General features: G+C 28.2%; 2 long non-coding RNA genes across 8 annotated transcripts; both read left to right on the forward strand.

Annotated features, from left to right (window-relative positions):
* Positions 1–12,573: 12,573 nt before the first annotated feature.
* LOC136079541 (uncharacterized) lies at positions 12,574–17,579 on the forward strand. Of its 7 annotated transcripts, XR_010638010.1 has the most exons (6): positions 12,574–13,295; positions 14,445–14,468; positions 14,559–14,582; positions 14,805–14,831; positions 16,433–16,481; positions 16,729–17,578. It is a non-coding gene; the product is annotated as an uncharacterized LOC136079541 (long non-coding RNA). The 7 variants fall into 7 exon arrangements; XR_010638009.1 differs by lacking the exon at positions 12,574–13,295 and adding an exon at positions 13,946–14,074 and having other exon boundaries at positions 14,559–14,831; positions 16,729–17,579; XR_010638012.1 differs by lacking the exon at positions 12,574–13,295 and adding an exon at positions 13,970–14,074 and having other exon boundaries at positions 14,559–15,441; positions 16,729–17,577.
* Positions 17,580–22,220: 4,641 nt separating this feature from the next.
* On the forward strand, positions 22,221–22,778 carry LOC136078974 (uncharacterized). The gene is made up of 2 exons (XR_010637831.1): positions 22,221–22,424; positions 22,612–22,778. It is a non-coding gene; the product is annotated as an uncharacterized LOC136078974 (long non-coding RNA).
* Positions 22,779–23,487: the final 709 nt, after the last annotated feature.

The raw sequence follows: 23,487 nt of genomic DNA on the forward strand, positions 1-23,487 counted from the left end.
ATAATTTATTAATTTCAATAATCAAATATTGAGGTCTAATGAAATTTTTTTTTTTGCAATGAAACCTTTTGGGGCATTGTATTAAAATTGTTACTTAAAGGTAAACAATAAACTCACGGTGATAAAAGTTTGTGACTAATGCTTCAATAATTAAACAATTTAACAAAAGGCTTGCTGAAGTTATCCACAACTAGATCTATGGTCTAGTGTCGGTAATGGAATAACGCTAATAAAAAGGTAATAACTACAGTTAGTTGTTGCTTAAAGCAAAGTTTTGTTTAAAACAAAATAAAAGTAATATTGTTCTAATCAGTGACGGATCCAGGAATTTCATCCATCCATCTTGATCCCCTTGATCCGTCACTGGTGCTAATTGATATTTAAGCATCAAAAGCTTCTGATTTAACGTGAGAGAAAATATCCATTTGCAATATATTCATGTTTAATTCCATTAATATTAAAGTTAAATGAAATTAAGTTAAAAACAAAAAATATGTGTAACATTCAATGTTTATTATGATACATTATGATATTGCTCTCGATGATAGAAATCTTAAAAGATAAAAAAAAACCTAGTGTGATACCTAACCATAGCTTAAAAATAAGCTGTTAAAAAGGAATGCACTTCTCAGTTTGTATATTAGTTTTTCAGTTCAAGTTATTTTTAATTTAGGTTTTTTAAACCGATCTTTTTAGTTGGTCTACTTTAAAATCAAATATATTCTGAATTAAGTTGTCACATCAAGGATATTTACAAATAATAATTTGAATTAAACACTTGTCAAATTTAATAATAGTAAAATGATAATAATTATAATTCAAGTAGGAGTAAATAAAAATAATAGTGATAATATGAATTAAAAGTAATAGCAAAGATTATAAAAGTATAGGCTATATTATAATAACAATAATAGCAACAACAATAATTATATAACAAAAACCGTAATATAAAAATAATAATAACAATATTAACAGCTGTAAGAATAATGATATTTATTATGATAAAAAATAGTAATTATAACAAAAATAGTGATTAAGAGAATCCTAATGAAAATATTTCAGATTAAGAAAAAGTAAAATAATAAATTTAACAAAAGGTATTAAAATTAGTATTACAACACAACAGAAAAAAGAGGGTTATAAATAATAAGTTATAAGATTTATAAACAGAAAAATATTGTTTATAAATCTTATACAGAAAGGTATAAGATTTATAAACAATATTTTTCTTTAAAAAATGGTTAAAGAGAGCAGTAAATTTTGAGAATGATTTAAGAGATTTTAGTTGGGCAGGGAGATTGTTCCATGATTGTATGCTTTTATGTTGTATGGATTCATAGCCTTAATGAACAGTTCGTTATTTTGGTACAGATAACTAAAAGTTATAAGCAGATTGTAGATAATAGTTACAATTTTTTCCTATAATTAAAAAAGTTGATAAACGTAAGAGGTAGGTTGTTGTGATTTTGGTTCGAAACAAATAAGCAATTTGATAACTGAACAAGATCACACATATTAAGTTGTTTGACCATGTATGTTTTTAAAACTTCAACATTAGTTTTGAAGTTATTATAGGCGAAAGTTTTTTTTCGTTAGTTTATAAATTATTTATGATATTTATTTCGTAAAACACGCAATATTATCAAGCTTTTCATATGCATATTGTAAAAGTGAAAGGTTATCAAATAGTTTGTATAGTTTTTGCAAAGCAACCACGCACTCATAGACATAATCGAAACTATACTCGAAGCTTTAGACAATAAAACGTTTACTTGTGAGGTTTTTATTGACTTACAGAAGACATTTGATACTGTGGATCATGGAATTCTGTTATCAAAGTTACGTCATTATGGTATCAGAGGAGTTGCTCTCTCATGGTTTAAGTCATACCTCATGACCCGTTCTCAATTTTTTACAATTTCCGTTATCTCTTCTAATACCAAATCAATATTTGTAGGTGTTCCCCAAGGTTCCATTCTTGGCCCTCTCCTTTTTCTTATCTCCATTAATGACATAAACATATGCACTAAGTTCTCAAAAATATATCATTTTGCTGATGATACTAATGTCTTAATTACTGAAAAATCACTTTAAAAAATAAATCAACACCTTAATTACGACTTGGTCTGCTTGGTTCAATGGTTAAGATAAAATAAAATATCCCTAAATGCTAAAAAAACTGAAATAATTCTATTTAAACCACACTCTGTACAAATTCATAAAAAATTAAAATTCAGAATCAGTGGCCAATAGTTAAGTCTTGTTAGTCAAATAAAGTATTTAGGAATAATATTAGATGAATACCTTTCCTTCACACACCAACTGAAGCAGACTGCGCTTAAACTCATCCTTGCAAATGGAATATTGGCAAAGATCAGGCATTTTGTTAGCTATAAGACACATATATTTATGTATATTTAACTCGTATATGCTTTATGATTGTCAGATATGGGGGCAAAATCAATCAAAGTATACAAAGATCATAGAAAACCTTCAAAATAAATCACTTAAAATAGTTCATTTGCAATCTAATAAATTCGACTCTAAAATCCTCTACAATCGTTCAAAAATTATGAAGCTATAAGCCCTAATATTCCTACTGAATTGTACACTTGCATGGGACAGTTTGCATAATAACTTACCAATAAGCTTCGATAATTATAAATTTGTTAATAAAAGCCATTGCCATAATCTTAGATCAGCATCATGTAACAATCTTGTAATACCTTTAAAGCAAACGCTTATGTATGGCATTAACTCTAATAAATATCAATCCATTAAATCATGGAATTATCTTTCCTTTGAAATCAAGACAACGTATCAAAAAAAGTGGAAGTAGAGCTCTCTTCATCAACAAAGCCATGAAATTTATCCAAGATAAAAGTAATAAGTAAAACTTCTGCTATATCATCTCAATAATTGTTTTTCATATCGTTTTGACCTTTATACCTGTAAAATTCAAGTTTCTTTTGCCTTTTTTCTTAAGTAACATGCTATTGCTGGTGTTCTTGTTACTGCATTGTTATCGTTCTATTTAAGAATTTGTTATTTATTATTTTTAGTAATTTTATTATTATTATTATTATTATTGCTATTATTATTATTGTTATTATTATTATTATTATTATTATTATTATTATTATTATTATTATTATTATTATTATTGTTATATTACCTGATATTATTATTCATTACTAGTAATATGTTACATATTTTGTCAAATTTATATTGAATATTTGTAAGTCGTCACGTTTTTGTCAGTTAAATAACTGTTTGCGACTGATCCTAACTTTGTATTTACTTTATAAAGTTAAATAAATGATTGATTGATTGATTTGTGGTAAATCGAAAAAGTTTTTTTTAAACTTTCATTTAGTTTTTTAATAAAAATTGACGCGAATGGTTATTTGTAAACAAACATCACGTGACCTTGAAAACGTTTCGCTTGAGCGAGGAGTTTTTCTTTGTGAACACGAGCTAAAATTCATCCCACCAATCCAAAAAGCTCGGTTAGGCGAAATGTTTTTTTTTCCATATGATAAGCCCTTAATACTGTAAATTTAGCGGGTTTCAATTTTATATAGTTTTATATCTTGAGTGACAAAATATAATCTGATGGAATTTTCGGCTGCCCTCAAAATTATCTTTTCCTGCCTTTTCTCCATCGGATATAAACATTGCAAGTTACGTGGTTAGGGAAATTAACTTACTTATCAAGGAATATCTTAAGAACCCCACATCTAAACGTCATTAAAGTTGGCTCGCATCACGTTCAGGTACATAATGTTTTAATAAAATAATAATTTAAGGTATAGCTTACCTGGATCCGATTAAAAGCTCATTTTAAAATGATATTTTTTTAATACGAAATTAGGCTTTTCTTTGTTAATTTTAGGAACTATGCCTCAAAATTACAAAAGAAAGGAAAACAGTCGAGGTTATTAAACAAGATACACAAAAGAAGACATAGAAACAGCTGTAATTAAAGTAAAAAAACATGGATTTACAATAAGGAAGGCTTCAAAAATGTTCAATATTCCATTAGGAACATTACATAAAAAAGTAAAACTTGGGGATCATGTTCCGAAAAAGCATGGCGAACAGACCAGACTTGATAGTAAAACCGAAAATTTATTTGTTGAAAAAAACAAGAATATTCAAAGCAGTCGACCAGTTTAATGTTTTCTGGCAATGCTGTTGGAGAGTTTTTGCCACCCATGGTTGTTTATAAAGCAAAGACTTTACCAGGGTTGGACTCAAGGTGGACCACCTAGAACTGTTTATGACATCACTCCTAATAGGTGGTTTGATAGTAGAATATTTACTAGATGGTTTATGGAAATACACTTACCTGTCGCTATTTCAAAAGCCGGAACAACATTGTTGATTGGGGATAATCTTGGTTCACATTTTTCTCCTGAAGTTATTGAAGCCACGATTCAATATAACATCAAGTTTATAACAATGCCACCAAATGCAACTCATCTCTGTCCACCACTAGATATTGCTGTATTTAGAGGATTAAAGGAGTCGTGGAGGAGTATTCTTTTGAAGTGAAGAGTAGAAAGTTGTATCAAAGAAGCAATTCCAAAGGAACACATACCTACGCTTTTAAATAAATTGAATAACACTTTGCGGCCAGAAGCTTTGATTAGCGGATTTCGAGCAACTTGGATCTACCCTATGAACAAAACAGAGGTTTTAAAATGCCTTCCAGGAAAATATAAAGATCCTGGTGGTAAAGATACCGTAATGATTCTTAACGAAACCGTTTTAGATATTTTAAAAAATAATCTAGGGTTAGACGCAAATCTACCTGCAAAACGCAAACTACGTGGTCCAAAGGTGGAACCGGGTAAAAGAGTTCATTGTTTAGAAAAGTCAATGCCATCAATTTCAACAGAGCTTAACAATAACACAGATAGTAATTGGTACTGTGCTTTATGTAACAAAAAGCGGGTAGAGTTAAGCAATGATGTAAGGATTCAGTGCGACAATTGCAGTAAGCCATATCACCTCCAATGTTGTGGCCTCATTTATGATAAAGATTATTTTTATAAGCTCAATATTAAAAATATTAACTCTGTATGCAGCAGTGTGAATTATTTGAGAAATTGAAGGATAGTCACAGGTGATGTCCTGTTTTATGTAGGATAGCTTTGTAAATGTTGTGATACATGTAGATATATAAAAAAAACAAGGTTTTAAAAGTAGTATGTTAATTTTTTGACATGAACTAAATTTAAAAAAAAATTGTTCTATATAAAATAAACTTTCTGTTATCTGTTTGATCTTTAACAGTCCCCCATTGTATTATTGTAATATAGCCTTAATCTAGGATATGAAAACGATATGTAGTGTTCTAAGTCACCTCAATTTGGCTGTTCATTTTCACCCCGTTTCGGAAATAAGTATATACTCGTGTAAAACCAGAAAACTAAGGTATTTACTTCATAGTGTTGATCAGGCTTACAACTTTAACAGAAAACTGAAAAGTATAATGTTCTGTTGCAAAAAAAATGGTAGTGATTAGACAAACAGTTTTCTTCCATGATGCAAAAATGTTCAAAAAGCGTTCATAGTCACCCCCATTCACGGTATAGCTTCAAGGTGATAGTAAAATTCATTTATCCTACCAGGAATTTGATTGACTCATTTAGTCAAAGGTTATGCCTCTATTAGTAAAATGTGTGTTTAAGATATAACACTCTTTGTATAAATATTAAAAATTAAAAAGTTATAAAACTCAAAAAAGATGAAAAGATTTTTGGATTACTTATAAGAAATGAGTTATTCCTGAAAATTTCAACTTATTTTATTTATTCAATCTTGAGTTATCGTGTTTTAAAATCATAAAAAAATTTGTTAAATCATGAATATGAGAAAATCAAGTTTATATCTAAAAAAGGTTAAAAACTTCTTTTAGATATGTTAAAAACCGCCAGAAACATAAGACTCACAATTTTCATTCTCATTCTTTTTATCTATATAGCCTATTTTGTTTGCTTGTAATTTTTTTCTTTGTTTTTTAATTATTGGACTAGATCACTTTTCTATTCTTGCAACACGTTGACGATCTCGTGCAATAGATTTTTCAGCAGTTACCTTATCATGTAAGGCAAAATGCCTTAGAACTGCATTTATTCCACAACTTCCATCGTTATAAAGCAAAACAGCTGAGTTTATTGAAATTTCAATTGTTCTTCCTTCAATAAAAACGTTTTTGGGATAGCGAATCTAGACAACTGAGTTAAACGATTCATAAGTGTTTTTAGTTTGTCCATGAACACACTTGTTCATGGACAAACTAAAAACGCTTATGAATCGTTTAACTCAGTTGTGTGGACTCGCTATCCCAAAAATGTTTTTATTGAAGGAAGGACAATTGAAATTTAATTTGAAAAAATAAAGATTGGTTTTAAAAGGTAACTAATTGGCATTGGCAAACTTATGCTGTTTTTGAATGCTTTTGTTTTATTAATCTTATTTAACTGCCATTTGCATCAAGTAGTGGTATCACGTGGACACATTCCATGACGCTGAAATTCATCAGTAAACGCAGTGCAGTAAAACAACAATAAGCTGGTTGCTTTTTCATGGCATAGACATAGTCTAAGTTGTTTCTTATAGTTTTTCCATAATAGGTTTGCATACAGTTGATTATTTTTTCAGTCAACTTTCCCTAACCTGATATAGGATTCTTTTTACCTTTATGTGACTTTACCAGATTTCTAAAACGAGTACCTAAGCGCTTTTGGCCCAATACATTCTAACTTAAGAAGTATTATGCTAAAATCTTTAAAGAAATTTGCTGCTATGACTTCTTTAAAAGTTGATGAATCTCCATATCCTAAATACTCATTGTAAATTAAATTGTTCTTTTTTATAGAACGTTCAAAGATCTTTTTTATTTTTATTTTTTTATATTTTTTAGGTGCCCCAAGAAGTCCTAATGGTCTTGTCACAGAGCACCGTGGAAGTGCATTTAACCAGGAAGTTCACGCCTCCTTCCTTACCGTGACGCGAAAAATCTTGACAACGCCAGCTCCCTCCATAGCTCCGGATGACTTAACGTGATTAATATTACATAGATGTTATGCTTTCCATCTTTCATAACTTGGTGCCCTTTTTGTTTTTCCCACATTACCTTTACAATGTAAATGATAACCTTTACAATATTTTGAAAAAGCTTGTACATCTACTACTTTATCTTCAATAATATTAGTAACAACTCCATTGAGAGATGAGTGGCCTCTTTTCTGCCACGCACCGTTTAATTTTATACGTTGCTTTGTTGGGCCATCTGTAGAACCTTAAAGATCGTCTACAGTTTTTTTATGTTTTATGTTTTTTGACGTTGCATCATTATATGCCTTATATATCTCATTAGTATTCAAGTTATCAAAAATGTTTTTTGGCTAAACCATAGAAGTTTATGCATTGCGTAAATGTACTTGCTTGTTTCCCTTTGCCATTGTTTAATATTTATGTCTAAAAGAGTAAGAATTAACAAAATATACATACAAGTTATTACAACACCAAAAATATTCATAAAAATCTATTAATTAATGAACTTTATGCCGCGTCACTTAGCTCAAAATATAAAATATTCATTTAAGCAATGACTTTTAGTTAGTTAAGAAAACCATTAAAACAGTACGGAAATAAGGTAAGTTGAGGAGGTAAAAAAAAGATATTTGACACTACACTTGAAGTTACAAATGATGATAATCTTTAAAAACAAAAATGCGAAAAAAGGTGAACAGTTCTATAAGAGATTTTTTTTTTTTTTTTTTTTTTGGTATTTTTGAGCGCTGTTAAATTGTTTCTTATTTGGTAGTGTTATTTTTTGCATTACATGTTGTTTTACATTTGTGTATGATTTTAATCCAGAAACCGCCTTACGCGTTTGAATATTTTTAAACATAAATCAGAAGAAAGACTTTAACCTTATACAGGTTACGAGCTGGATACCTATAATTAAAATTACCTTTAGTATTTTTTGTCGTTTTGTTAATTAAACTTTTAATTATTTTTATTTGTAATAGTATCGGTAAAATATTTAAATACATGTAAAATATACATACAATATATAAATATTTTTTTACAAACTTTTTCTTCAACCAAGAGTTGTTGAGTAACAACTTAAATTCTGTTTTATTAAAAGTTAGGTGACCTCAGTATTAACTAAAATGACTGTAAGCCAAAATAACAAAAATGTTATACATATACAAGTACATATAGACAAAGAGCTTGTAGTTTAAATGTAATTCTGATAACATTATTTACGTAACGGAGTTTCAAAAAGCAGACTGCTCTAAAATTTGTATTTAGCACATCAATAAATAATTATTTGTTAAAATAAAAAAAGGACCAGCATCAGTTGCCATAATATAAAAGAGATAATAATGTGACATAATGGCTAGGAAAGAACAATTTGCCAAAGATGTGATTGGTCGTAGAAAAATTTTGCTAGGAAAATCATGCACCGTTTATAATAAATCATACTTAATTTGGCTTATTCTTGTCAGAGTGTGCATTCCTTATAATGAGGTTATGAATCCACACTTTGTTTTTCACAGCTTGCAGTTAACCAAAACCTTTACTTAGAACATTGCATCAAGAAGCAATTAGTGCCTTTTATTAAAGAATATCATAATGACGATAAATACTTATTTTGGCCTAACCTCACATTATGACAAAATAGTGACGTCATTCATTAAAAAGAATTCTATGAATCATGTGGCCAAAGTTAATAACTTGCCAAACATACCAGGATATCATTAAGTTGGGGATTTTTCGAGTATTTTTAAAGGACGGTCTATGCAAAGAACTGACAGGCAAGAAATTTGAAACAACCTTGTATTTGGGTAAATTGCTGCCTCAAGAAAGTCAACAAGAACCTCTTAAAGACCTAAGTTAACTCGTTATCAAATTGGAAAAATCTGTTTCATTCGTAGCTTAAAAATCAGAGAACAATTGCTGTTTATTAATTTCACTGATTTTTAACGAACATCCGCTAGTGACCTTATCACGTGTCTGGTAATGCAAAACTGCAAGAAAAAAGGTTCAGACTATAAAAAAAACCATAAAAGTTCTTTCGAGATAAATTAAGCTCGAGGCCGTAATATTGAAAACGGCAAAAAAATCATGCAAAAAAACTATACATATTATTGTGCAAAAAAAACAACAAAAAACAAAGTTTAATTATTTATAAACTTTGGCATATATATAATTCTGACATATATAAAATTCGCCGAATGGTCACACACGAGCAGTGAACGCCTGAGGGAAGAAATGAAATACATTAGAATAAAGGAGAATTATTTTTCAAACAAAGCATATTTTGACAGTTGTCAAGACAAAAATAAAGATTAATAGAGGAATATTTAAAATAAGACAGACAATGCATCTAAACAGTACTAACAATAATAATAATAATAAAAAATAAATTGTTATATAAATACTAATATGAAATAAGATAAACAAAAAAAATATATCACCAAACAAAAAATACATTAAAAAATAAAAAGTATGCATAACAATGAAAGGCCTCAGAATGGAAAAAAAAAAAAAAAAAAAAAAAAAAAAAAAAAAAAATTAATGCCAATGTGTAAACATAATTTGTGTAGTGATTAAGTAATAAACATCTCCTCAGAGTCGCGTCTATTATTACTGGCGTTTCGATGAGGATCAGCACTTATAACTAGTTTATCCCGTCAGACAAACATCATCGCCACTTATGCTTTACCCCGCGACTTACGCCTATTCCATACTGCAGTAAAAAAGGATTCACTACAAATAGCCAAAACCCAACCATACCCAAATTTGTAAAGCACTAATATTTTTTTAATGATATGAAAAGTGTTAATCTGCTGCACAATATAAGTAAAAATAATTAAATAAATCACTTACCATACCAACGGTAGAAAAAAACTACGCACAATAAATTAAAATTCAAATAAAAACGCCAGAAACAAAACTAAAAACAACTAAAATGTGTAAACAGAAAATGCTAATAAATTTTCCCTAAGACCATTCAAACCACATAGGTACTTCCAGCACAAATAAACCAAAAACAATCAAATGGCAATATACCCTATTAAAAACCCTTTTAAAATAAAATAAAACATAATAGAGTATTCAAAAAACTCTAACGTTGTCATAGATACTTCATTCGAATTTTGTTAACCAATCTAAAGTGTAAGAAACAACCCGCGCAACTTAAAATCATAACTAAAAATCAAGTATATTAGAAAGTAGAAAAAAACATATGTATATCGCCTGCAAAAATGTAATGATTTAAACATGTAGTGAAGGTTATAAGAAATTCTCTGAATGATAATAAAAGACGAAAATTGTGTCTGTGAAAATTAAAATGAAGCCGAGTAATGAACGTACGATAATATAGCAGAAAAGCTCCTTGATAACAGCAACAACATGAAAATCAGCGGATAAATTATACACCGAAGAATATTGTAATAAGATCAACTAAATACTAAAATAAGACCAGATAAATTTAAGCCAAATGAGTGGTTGAAAAATTATTTTGAGTGATAAAGCAATGATATTAGTTGTCATATAAAAACGATGTAAGAGGCGAGAAAAATATTGTTTAAGAAGTCAAGTCTTTTCTACGGTCCGAATTAAAGGTAACTTTGAGACCATATCTAAATCGAAGTTTCCGAAAAAGTAAAGCTTTCTCTACGGTCCGAATTAAACGTAATTTTGAGACCATAACAAAAAACAAAATCACGTCCCATCAACAAAGCATGTCGAAAGCCGCTAGTCAAAAAGATACGCTCTTATATATATTTATATGAATTCTAAAATGAAAAAACAATCACACATGATAACCACATATACATAACATACAAATCGGCATTTAACATTCCAACCACATACTATATATTAAAAGAAATTATAACCTAAATAAGAATGAGTTCAAACAAAGATAGTTTATCATATAAAAGAACAAAAAGCATGCAAAAGATGTAAAAAGCCTATATGTGCATAAGGGTGTATAGGTGTAATGTGTAAGTCCGTGCTGTTTATGTCGTTCAGTAGAGTCTTGTGTTGTTAGTAACCAGCGTAAAAGATTTATCTCTTAACTACACCAAGCCAGCCCAGTCATACCCCAGAAAACCATGATGGATTAAACACCTATGCATGGATTTATAACTGACTTATGACTAGAAAACTAGCCCATGCCTCATCTAGAGACAAACAACTTCTTTCGTGGTGACAGTAATTGTGATTTGGAAAATAGTCGTGCTCGATGACCGTAACACTAACCCTTACGGGCTAGGCCCAATATTATTTATAAACTTTGGCATATATATAATTCTGACATATATAAAATTCGCCGAATGGTCACACACGAGCAGTGAACGCCTGAGGGAAGAAATGAAATACATTAGAATAAAGGAGAATTATTTTTCAAACAAAGCATATTTTGACAGTTGTCAAGACAAAAATAAAGATTAATAGAGGAATATTTAAAATAAGACAGACAATGCATCTAAACAGTACTAACAATAATAATAATAAAAAAATAAATTGTTATATAAATACTAATATGAACTAAGATAAACAAAAAAAATATATCACCAAACAAAAAATACATTAAAAAATAAAAAGGATGCATACAACAATGAAAGGCCTCAGAATGGAAAAAAAAAAATAAAAAAAAAAAAAAAAAAAAAAAAACATTAATGCCAATGTGTAAACATAATTTGTGTAGTGATTAAGTAATAAACATCTCCTCAGAGTCGCGTCTATTATTACTGGCGTTTCGATGAGGATCAGCACTTATAACTAGTTTATACCGTCAGACAAACATCATCGCCACTTATGCTTTACCCCGCGACTTACGCCTATTCCATACTGCAGTAAAAAAGGATTCACTACAAATAGCCAAAACCCAACCATACCCAAATTTGTAAAGCACTAATATTTTTTTAATGATATGAAAAGTGTTAATCTGCTGCACAATATAAGTAAAAATAATTAAATAAATCACTTACCATACCAACGGTAGAAAAAAACTACGCACAATAAATTAAAATTCAAATAAAAACGCCAGAAACAAAACTAAAAACAACTAAAATGTGTAAACAGAAAATGCTAATAAATTTTCCCTAAGACCATTCAAACCACATAGGTACTTCCAGCACAAATAAACCAAAAACAATCAAATGGCAATATACCCTATTAAAAACCCTTTTAAAATAAAATAAAACATAATAGAGTATTCAAAAAACTCTAACGTTGTCATAGATACTTCATTCGAATTTTGTTGTATATATATGTTTAATCCATCATGGTTTTCTGGGGTATGACTGGGCTGGCTTGGTGTAGTTAAGAGATAAATCTTTTACGCTGGTTACTAACAACACAAGACTCTACTGAACGACATAAACAGCACGGACTTACACATTACACCTATACACCCTTATGCACATATAGGCTTTTTACATCTTTTGCATGCTTTTTGTTCTTTTATATGATAAACTATCTTTGTTTGAACTCATTCTTATTTAGGTTATAATTTCTTTTAATATATAGTATGTAGGTACGTGTAAATCGCGATTTACGGAACCGATTTTTATGCTAAAATTTTGGTTCTCGTTTTTTTAACTCTTTTTTAGGCAGCGTGAGGCAGACGTAGTTTTGTGGAGTTTTTTTCTAGAAACATATATACACATAGATACTTTTTGGAAAGAAGAAAAGCTAATCTTGATTTTTTAAAGACTTTTATTACGGTTACTTAAGTTTTTTATGTGATATTTTGCTCTTGAATATTAGGTTGATGTTCTCTTATGAATTTGTGGTCGAAGAAATGTAGAGTCCGCTTTTTTTATTATTAAAATAGTTTATTTCATGCATTTTCTATGCACATGCCAAATTTCAGCGAAAAATAATTATAAGCAATTAGTTTAATTAGTGTTATACCAAGTGTACCACTTTTTTCAGGTAGCCTTAGGCAAACGGTTTTTTGAGGTGGTTTTCTTTAGAAACATACATAAACCTTGACAACTTTTGAAAAGAAGAAAGGTTTGGCTTAATTTTTATATAACTATTATGTATCGCTACCTTACTTTTATATGGAGTATTTTGCTGAGAATTTTGCATGAAAATTTGGTTAATGTTGTCACGTGGATTTGTAGTCGAAGAATTATAGAGTCCGCTTTTTTTATTGTTAAAATAGTTTGCTTCATGCATTTTCTATGAACATGCCAAATTTCAACGAAAAATAATTATAAGCAATTAGTCTAACTGGTGTTGGACTTTAGGTACCTTATTTCGGTTTTTCTGTTGTTGTTGTTTTTTTGGTAAGCGAAATCCGGGTGGGGCCGAAATCCAGATAAGGGGGCGATTCAAATAAAAATCTTATTTTGAATTATTTTGATTTATATTATTAGATTTAATTTAATATGGACAATATTAACAAAAATGTTCTTGCTGCACTAACAGATAGTAAGTTCAATTTTTTTATTCATAATAATAGTATTAATGACTATTTTCAAATCCATAAATAATGATTAATGTAAAACCTTAATTAATTTTTATTTAACATATATTATATGTTAAATAAAAATTAATTAAGGCTTGATATAAAATATCAATTATCAAATATCAAATAAAATATCAATTATCAAATATAAAATATCAAATATCAAATATCATTATATGATATAAAAAAAGATTAATGTTTCAGTAGCAAAAGTTTTAATATTTTAAAAACACTAACATTTAATATTTTAAAAACACTAAGAAGTTTTTTGTTAAGATTAAACTAATGAAGTATGTAATATACTTATTTATATGTGGTTTATTATAAAACATATCATTGTTATTGTCTTTTATAATGTATGGACTATATACTTTTTTATGATAAAATTTATCTGTGATAAAGTTTATCTGTGATGAGGTTTATCTGTGACTTCTTTATGATAAAGTTTATCAGATAAAGTTTATCTGTGTATTAGTGTTTAAATCATTATACAAGCATGTCTAATATTTATTTCTTGTTTAGATTCTACCCATCTTTTTGCAGATTTTTTAAGATTTCGTAAGTATAAGTCACATAAATTTTGGATTTATTCATTACAAAAATATTTACATAATCACAAAGAGAAAATAGTAAACAATAAGTAAATGTTAATAAACATTTATAATATCTTCCTATATATAGAAACACTTAAAAAACATAAGGTAATGTTTTTTACTTATTGTATACTATCTTTATCTGTGTTTGTTGTTTGTTAATAAGTTTGTTGTTTGTTAATAAGTTTATAACCATGTTGCTTATAAATATATTATCTTTATATTTTTTATAGTTATATTTTCATTGTTTATTTTTATTTTGTTAGTATAGTTGTTGCACCTTAATTTTAATTAATTTCAAATGATATTGTGTACAATTTTTAATTTAATTTTAGTCGAATCTACACAGCCTACCACTGGTAAGATTGTATAATTTTGTATATGTTAATGACCAATTTCAAAGTCATTATTTGCAATATCTATTTTTTATTACAAATTTTGAATTTTAGTTACATCTTCGTCTTCACCAAATGGTAAGTTTAACCGATTATTACATTTTAATATGTGTGTACATATTTTCGAGGACTACAATATAAATTTTTTATTAAATTATTTTCAACCTTTACATTCTTTACAAGTTCCTTCTATATCTGCTATAAGTGGTATGTTTACAAATTTTTACTTTTAAATATGTTTATATATATATCTTGGCAATTAAAGTATTTATTTTTAATTACAACTTTGATAACCTTTAGTTACATCTTCAGCAGCTACAACGACTAGTAAGTTAATAAACTATTATTTGCAAACATGTACACACCTTTCTTATCAATTGCAAATTTTTATAAAAACTTTTTTTATCTTTAGTTACATGTGCACAGTCTTCTGCTAGTAAATTTATGATTTAGAAATGTTTCTGAATGATTATTGAATTTATGTTTCTACTTATTTACAATATTTAATGCATAAGTATTGTGTTATCCCTCAAAGTGCAGTAGAATGAAGTTATTACTATTATTAACATTTTTTAAGCTATCATTGATTAATACGTTGTTCATATTATTTATTCAGCCTATCACTTTCACAATTAATTTTTTTATATTAAATTTTACATAATGCTATTAAGAACTAATCTATTTACAAATCATTGTCATTTAGAGCTAACGTATTAACAGTATCTATTATATAGGTCCCAGCATCCTGGACCTACTAGCAATAAGTCTTTCAAACGATGGGTCAACTTAGGAGGAAAGGACAATGAATCCTTTAAATGGCCCTATCATCCTCCTAACAAGGGTGCTGGGAACCACAGCAGAAGGGGATATGGTAGAGGTCGTGGCAGCAGAGGAAGCAGACAGAGAAGATGGAATGGTGGTAGCCTTGTGGTCCATGGTGATTATTACAATTATTAGACACCACCATTCCTTTTCTTTATAAAATACATATTTCATATCAGCAAGATTGTTTTCCATTTTTTACCAAATTTTACAAGTATTAGCATTTCGATTATTTTTTTTCAAATTTTTACACAAAAAAATTTAAAAACAAATTGTAATAGGCCTAATAAAATACTTTTTAACATTTCAAAAGTTGTAGTATAAAAACTTGTAAATTTTAAACTATAGATAGATGTAGACTTTTCAATAGAATTAGGTTTTTTTAGGACTTCGTAGGCCACGTTAAATGCAATGTTAAATTTAGTATGTAATATTTCAAATCTTGATAAATTTGAAGGGTATTTTGCATACTTATTTACTATTCTTGCTTTAGTTTATTTAAACTGTTTGTTTGACTTTATTAATAGTTATTTGATTTTAAATTAGTTTACCTTATGTTTATACAGTTATACAGTTATGTTTATACAGTTATACAGTTCTTAAAAATTATATTTGCATTATTGAGGTTGAAATACTAGTTTCTTGTAACCGTTACTTGTTTATAGAAGGTATATATGAGATTTTTAAATTATTTGAGATTTTTTAGGTTTATATAATTTCATTATTTTTTTACATTGTTTATAATGTTATTAATTTTTAATAAATTGTTATATATTATTTGTTTATTATATATTTATTTGTTTGTTTAGGCAAATTTAGCTGAAACTATAATACAGCAATACAGCTTGCAAAAAGAGTACTGCAAGTACTCTTTTTGCAAGCTACAAAACTTGCTGTATAATATTTTTGATAGACGGCTCTGGCTTACCTTCACGTGGTGTCTATTGTTAAAAATGATTTATTTAGTTTTTATATTGGAATTTTAAATAATATCATTTACTAAAAGCCAAGACATAAATTTATTATATTTTGTACATTAAAAATTTATATTTTGTACTTTAAAAATATTATTTTTAAAATTAGTTTTATCTTTGGTTTATTTTTAGGGTGGATACTCCAACTTTCATCTTGTAATGTGGTAAAGATTATAATGTGGTAAAGATTTGTAAAGTTATGTCTCTCTTTATAAATAAACACAATTTAAAAACATTTATAAAATTTTTATTGACATTTTTTCAAGTTTGAATAAGAAGGGAGATGTGGGGATGGGGGGAGGGTGTTGGGCGTGGCACACGCCCCTTCCCTAACTAACATATTAAAATAATTTAAATACTTATTTCTCTTTTTCCACCAAACTCAATTTATAGCCTTTTTTCAAATAATTAAAAAACTTTTTTTTTAGGTTGAAGGCTGGGCAGGAAGGGGCGTCGGCCATGGCACATGTCTCGCCCCTAATGTCAATTTATACACCACTTGCATATGCTGTAAAGTAAGAAAATATAATTTAAACTTTTTTAACACAAATTATATTCAGTGTTTTTTAGGTTAAAGTATTTATAAGAATGTTACATTTCACTTGGCGGGTGTTAAAACGTAACAAAGACATCCACCCTTTAATCTAAAATAGACCTCTAATATTTGAAAATGGAATGGAAGCAAATTAGAACAACTTTTTGTGTTTAAAGATAACATATTTTATCAGGAAAACACTCTTTCGTGTGAAAAACTTGTATTTTTTTAAAGGTATGATGGTGTTCCGGTACCCCCTCTGGCCCTCTAGACACCCTTTTTATCTAGAGAGTTATATGAAATTGTAGCCTACTCTTACATCTATCTTTTGATACCAAGATATAGGCTTTTGGATAAGATTTGACAAAGTTATAACAATTTAAGTGAAAAAAAAAAAAATTTTGGAACCAGTTTCTTCAATAAATCCATATATCGAAAATTTGCTACTAAAAACGTCATAACTTTTGTTTAAATTGCTCGTTTTTAACAATTTTTTCACCTTTAAAATACTGTACTGAAGGGCTTTCTAATGATATATAACATTCTAGGATATGCTCAATCTAAAAAAATCAGTCCACGTACCTAATAGTATGTGGTTGGAATGTTAAATGCCGATTTGTATGTTATGTATATGTGGTTATCATGTGTGATTGTTTTTTCATTTTAGAATTCATATAAATATATATAAGAGCGTATCTTTTTGACTAGCGGCTTTCGACATGTTTTGTTGATGGGACGTGATTTTGTTTTTTGTTATGGTCTCAAAATTACGTTTAATTCGGACCGTAGAGAAAGCTTTACTTTTTCGGAAACTTCGATTTAGATATGGTCTCAAAGTTACCTTTAATTCGGACCGTAGAAAAGACTTGACTTCTTAAACAATATTTTTCCCGCCTCTTACATCGTTTTTATATGACAACTAATATCATTGCTTTATCACTCAAAATAATTTTTCAACCACTCATTTGGCTTAAATTTATCTGGTCTTATTTTAGTATTTAGTTGATCTTATTACAATATTCTTCGGTGTATAATTTATCCGCTGATTTTCATGTTGTTGCTGTTATCAAGGAGCTTTTCTGCTATATTATCGTACGTTCATTACTCGGCTTCATTTTAATTTTCACAGACACAATTTTCGTCTTTTATTATCATTCAGAGAATTTCTTATAACCTTCACTACATGTTTAAATCATTACATTTTTGCAGGCGATATACATATGTTTTTTTCTACTTTCTAATATACTTGATTTTTAGTTATGATTTTAAGTTGCGCGGGTTGTTTCATTTTCTTACACTTTAGATTGGTTAACAAAATTCGAATGAAGTATCTATGACAACGTTAGAGTTTTTTGAATACTCTATTATGTTTTATTTTATTTTAAAAGGGTTTTTAATAGGGTATATTGCCATTTGATTGTTTTTGGTTTATTTGTGCTGGAAGTACCTATGTGGTTTGAATGGTCTTAGGGAAAATTTATTAGCATTTTCTGTTTACACATTTTAGTTGTTTTTAGTTTTGTTTCTGGCGTTTTTATTTGAATTTTAATTTATTGTGCGTAGTTTTTTTCTACCGTTGGTATGGTAAGTGATTTATTTAATTATTTTTACTTATATTGTGCAGCAGATTAACACTTTTCATATCATTAAAAAAATATTAGTGCTTTACAAATTTGGGTATGGTTGGGTTTTGGCTATTTGTAGTGAATCCTTTTTTACTGCAGTATGGAATAGGCGTAAGTCGCGGGGTAAAGCATAAGTGGCGATGATGTTTGTCTGACGGGATAAACTAGTTATAAGTGCTGATCCTCATCTAAACGCCAGTAATAATAGACGCGACTCTGAGGAGATGTTTATTACTTAATCACTACACAAATTATGTTTACACATTGGCATTAATGTTTTTTTTTTTTTTTTTTTTTTTTTTTTTTTTTTTTTTTCCATTCTGAGGCCTTTCATTGTTGTATGCATCCTTTTTATTTTTTAATGTATTTTTTGTTTGGTGATATATTTTTTTTGTTTATCTTATTTCATATTAGTATTTATATAACAATTTATTTTTTATTATTATTATTATTGTTAGTACTGTTTAGATGCATTGTCTGTCTTATTTTAAATATTCCTCTATTAATCTTTATTTTTGTCTTGACAACTGTCAAAATATGCTTTGTTTGAAAAATAATTCTCCTTTATTCTAATGTATTTCATTTCTTCCCTCAGGCGTTCACTGCTCGTGTGTGACCATTCGGCGAATTTTATATATGTCAGAATTATATATATGCCAAAGTTTATAAATAGTATAATTATAGATAGTAAAACTTATGCAAAATTAAATTTCTAAACTATACCAGGATATTATTTTTAAATGGAAATTTACAAAGACTATAACAAAAAAACTCAAGAAACTCCCAAAAAAATTGCGTTAGTGAGACCTATGTCGATGTGAATTAAAATCACAAAGTTTTACGATAAACATAAAAATCTATTAAAAGGAGTCCATAGAAAAGCACTTATATTGTTATGGAATGCCCAAAATGGCATTCCATAATAATATAAGTGCTTTTCTATGATCTTCTTTTAATAGATTTTATGTTTTCCTATGATCTCCTTTTAATAGATTTTTATGTTTTCTATGATCTCCTTTTAATAGGCAAGAAAAAAAAACATGCTTTTAGAGATGTGCACGACTTTAATCATGGACCTCATTTTGGCCTTAATAACACAAGAATTAAGCTCAAAGATGTACTTTATTAGCTAGGTAACAGGATTAAATATTTCAATTGAATATATTTTTTATCAAATTTTCTCATATAATAATTGTCTTCTTTGCATTAAAAATGATTTTCAACATGGTTCATTTTCTAACTTAATGTAATTGTAATTATAATAGTAAATTTTTCCAGTACAAAATGCTTATCATATTGTTTGCATAATATTATCTAGGTATGGTATAGTGATATTACAAAATGGGTGAAAGAATGCGATAAGTGCCAGCGCATGGAGAAGATTAAAACTTGTGCTCTGGCACTAAAACCAAAAAGGTCATTTAATTGTGGGAGTTTTTAGGTATAGACCTCATTGGTCCCCTTCCGCTTACAACACAAGGTAATAAATACATTTTAACTGTTGTAACCTTTGGAGTAAGCATGTCGAAGTATTTTTAATACTAAAAAAATCTGCTTTTTTTGTTTCTAAGTGTCTTGTTAATTTGTTTTATCAATTTGGTTCTCCAAAAAAAGTACTATCAGACCAAGGTAGAGAATTTTTAAATAGCTTGAATGAATTTTTATTTTTTAATTTCAATATTAGGCATTTAATAACATCTGCTTATCATCCACAAACAAATGGGCAGGATGAGAGAACAAATCAGATTATTAGGCAAAATCTTTCAAAAGTAGCTAAAGAATCCCAAGATAATTGGGATTCTTTATTAGAACCAGTTTTATTTGGTCTCCATTTATGTGTACAATTTTCAACTAAGTTCACTCCATTTTTAATGTTTGGCAGGGAGGCAAGACTTTTTTCATCATTAGCTCTCAATGGTAATGATCCTGATTTTAATGATAATAATATTGACATAATAATATTGACATAATAATATTGCAAAAAGTAATGCAACCGAATCACAGATTCAAGAAATAATGGATTCCGTATTGCAGTTCATGTCATGGTGAATAATAATAATTTGTATTGCACCGAAAAAAAAATGCAAAAGTGCCATGATAAAAAACATAAAAAAAAAGGTTTCAAGTCATTTAACTTTAAAATGGTCGCAAAGGTAACCGTATGGAGCATAATTGGCTCAGACCTGCTATAATTACCGACTTTAAGCCAAGTTTTTAGTTGTTTTAATTCAGGTGGTTTTTCAGAAAATTACAGTTTTATACAGATAATTAATGTTAGAAAACCACATTAGGTGCTTTTAAGTAATGTGTCCTCTGATGTTGTTTCCCATTTGAAGTGTGTTCAGTTCTACAAATTCATTTTTTATTGGTTCACATAAAGATGATATACAATTGATAGTGCACAGAGTTGCACGTTCATCCTTGAATTGTCAAACAAGCGGTCCTTTAACTGTCGAAGTAATGAATTGTCAAACGCAACCAAATGGAAATGATTGACAGCTTTGTGTAATGGTATTGATCCAAGTTTAGTTATATGGGAACATAATGATATAAGGCAACATTATCTAAAATGTATTAAGAATGGTGTATCAGAAATGTTTCCTTTCATTACTGTGTTAGACGGTCATAAAAGGTCTGCCTTTTCTATTGATTGCAATCATTTTTGTAAGTGCAGAAAAAATGATAATAATTGATTGTCATTCAAGTTTTTCTGGATATGGATTTATAATTCCTTGTAACTTGTATTTACAAAGAGATAGAAATAAATATATTTTAAGGAACGATAATTTAATTCGACAACCATTTTCTCAAACTAATTTTGGAAAATTTTTTATTTCATTTCGCAGACCATTTTTATGGAATAGTATAGTTCTAAATACTTCTAAAGATTTTTCTCAAGAATGTAATTTTGATTCTTTTAAACAAAATCTTAAACAACTCATTTTTTCTACTGATAATATACTAATCTACTTTTAAATTTTAAAATTTTTTGAAAATCCCTTATCTATATTAGTATATGTATATATTTACTGTATATTCTTTTTTATTTATTTTTTTGTTTGTTTTTTTATCCACAAGCAATTAGCGGTTTCTCTGTGACAAGACCTGATGGTCTTCTTTGAGTAATCCGCGTTCTTTATATTTATTTTTAATATTTATTTTCTTAACGATATCTTGACTTGTTAATTTTTATTATTGTAACAAAGTTTTATTTATTTAAATTGTAATAAATATTGTAATAAAGAACAAAAAAAAAAAAAAAAATTCCTGTTACATCATTAGTGTTTATGTTTCTTGTTGTTCCTGCGGTTTTTTTAGTTTTTATGTCATAATACACATAAAAATGTTTTTTTGTTTTCTATCGTCGGTTTGTTTATGTATCTTATGTTTTAGTTAATAATTTAGTTTATTTTAGTTATTTAATATATTTAAAATTTTAGTTAATAAGTTAGTTATTCATTTTATGTTTGTATATGTCTTATAGTCGTTTAAAGTTATATAACTGGTTAATTTAGGTTAATTATTGCTTCTTCTTTATTTCGTTATTGGCATGATGATTTGTTTTGCTTACTTTGTAGTTTATTTTTTATTCTTATCAGTTATCTATTATATCAATTAGGATTATCGATATATAGTTAATAGCTACTGTTATTAAACTCTTTACTTACAAGCGTTTGTTTTTGTAACAGTTAATTATAAGTACTTTTACTATGACAAGAGTAATACTTAAAAATATAGTTATTTTATTTTAAATTTTAATGAGATATTTGATCAATTTATTATAGAATATTGTAATAGTTTAGACTATTCTGGCTTGTAAATGGCATGACTGTTTTAGCATTTTTAACATTCATACATTTCAAAGATTCAAATTTTTCTGGCACAAATTTAGAGTTCATTTTGTAAATAAATTCATTAACATATATTGATCAATGCAGTTGTTAAGTACTTTTCACAAAAGCAGGTATTTATTATTTAATTTTTTTTTCACTGCATTTTTATTATACGATTTATGTTATACTATCCCAGCGGGCACACGACGTTGGAATAACGTTGAAATAACGTTGATTGACGTTGATCGACATTGATCAACGTTATTTCAACGTTATTCCAACGTCGTGTGCCCGCTGGGATATTTCTATATTATATAGGTTTGTAATTCCATGTGGAAAATCGAGTTTCTTCCAAAAATGTCCAAGTTTCAACCAAGTTAAATTTTTTTAAAGGACACAGAAACCATGTTATTTTATTTTATTATTTATATTGTGTAAGAGTTTTTTGATCTTATTTTCAAAATAAAGTTTTAGTTTAGCATGAAGTGTGTCGTTTCTTTAATGTCTTTTTAACTTAAAACATCACATAAGTAAGAAATAGTAAATTATTGTGCTATATACATAATACCGCTAAAATCGTCGAATAACAACCGTCCAAGTTATTATTCAGCAGTTGTGCAATAGTGGTGTAGTGGTAGAACACTCGCCTCATAATCGAGAAGATCCAAGTTTGATCACCACCACGCCCCTAGTAGAACCACGCTCAACTTGTTTCTCCGCAAAACAGCCTTGTCCGTCATGGTTTATGTTTCGGTGTTATAGAATTCAGAGAGGGTTGTAACCTCAACTAAAGTTGCCTCCTCGACTGTAGTGGCTTTTTCGGCCTTGGGAAGGTAAATTAACACACACAAAAAAGCTGGACACTAATTAATAAATCCTCTTCTTTTCTTCTTGCTGTGAAAATATCAGAATACTTTTCTTACTATTTATGTGCGTGCGATCAAGTAACAATTACTTTTCATCAAAAAATTTAATTGCTAGTGAGAATTTTTCTTTAACTAAATATTAAATTTAAAATAAATACAGTTGTTAGCTAGATAATTTCACGTGAAACATTTTGTTAAAATGCGCAGTTAAATTATTTAGTAATTACTGTAAATTTGCTCGTAAGATGACTATTTTATTTGATATAATTAAAGTATGTCTTTTATTTTAGTATACTTATCCAGTAAGTGACCTAAGAAAAGAAAAAAG

Source organism: Hydra vulgaris, chromosome 04 (genome assembly GCF_038396675.1).
Source record: "Hydra vulgaris chromosome 04, alternate assembly HydraT2T_AEP".
NCBI lineage: Eukaryota > Metazoa > Cnidaria > Hydrozoa > Anthoathecata > Hydridae > Hydra > Hydra vulgaris.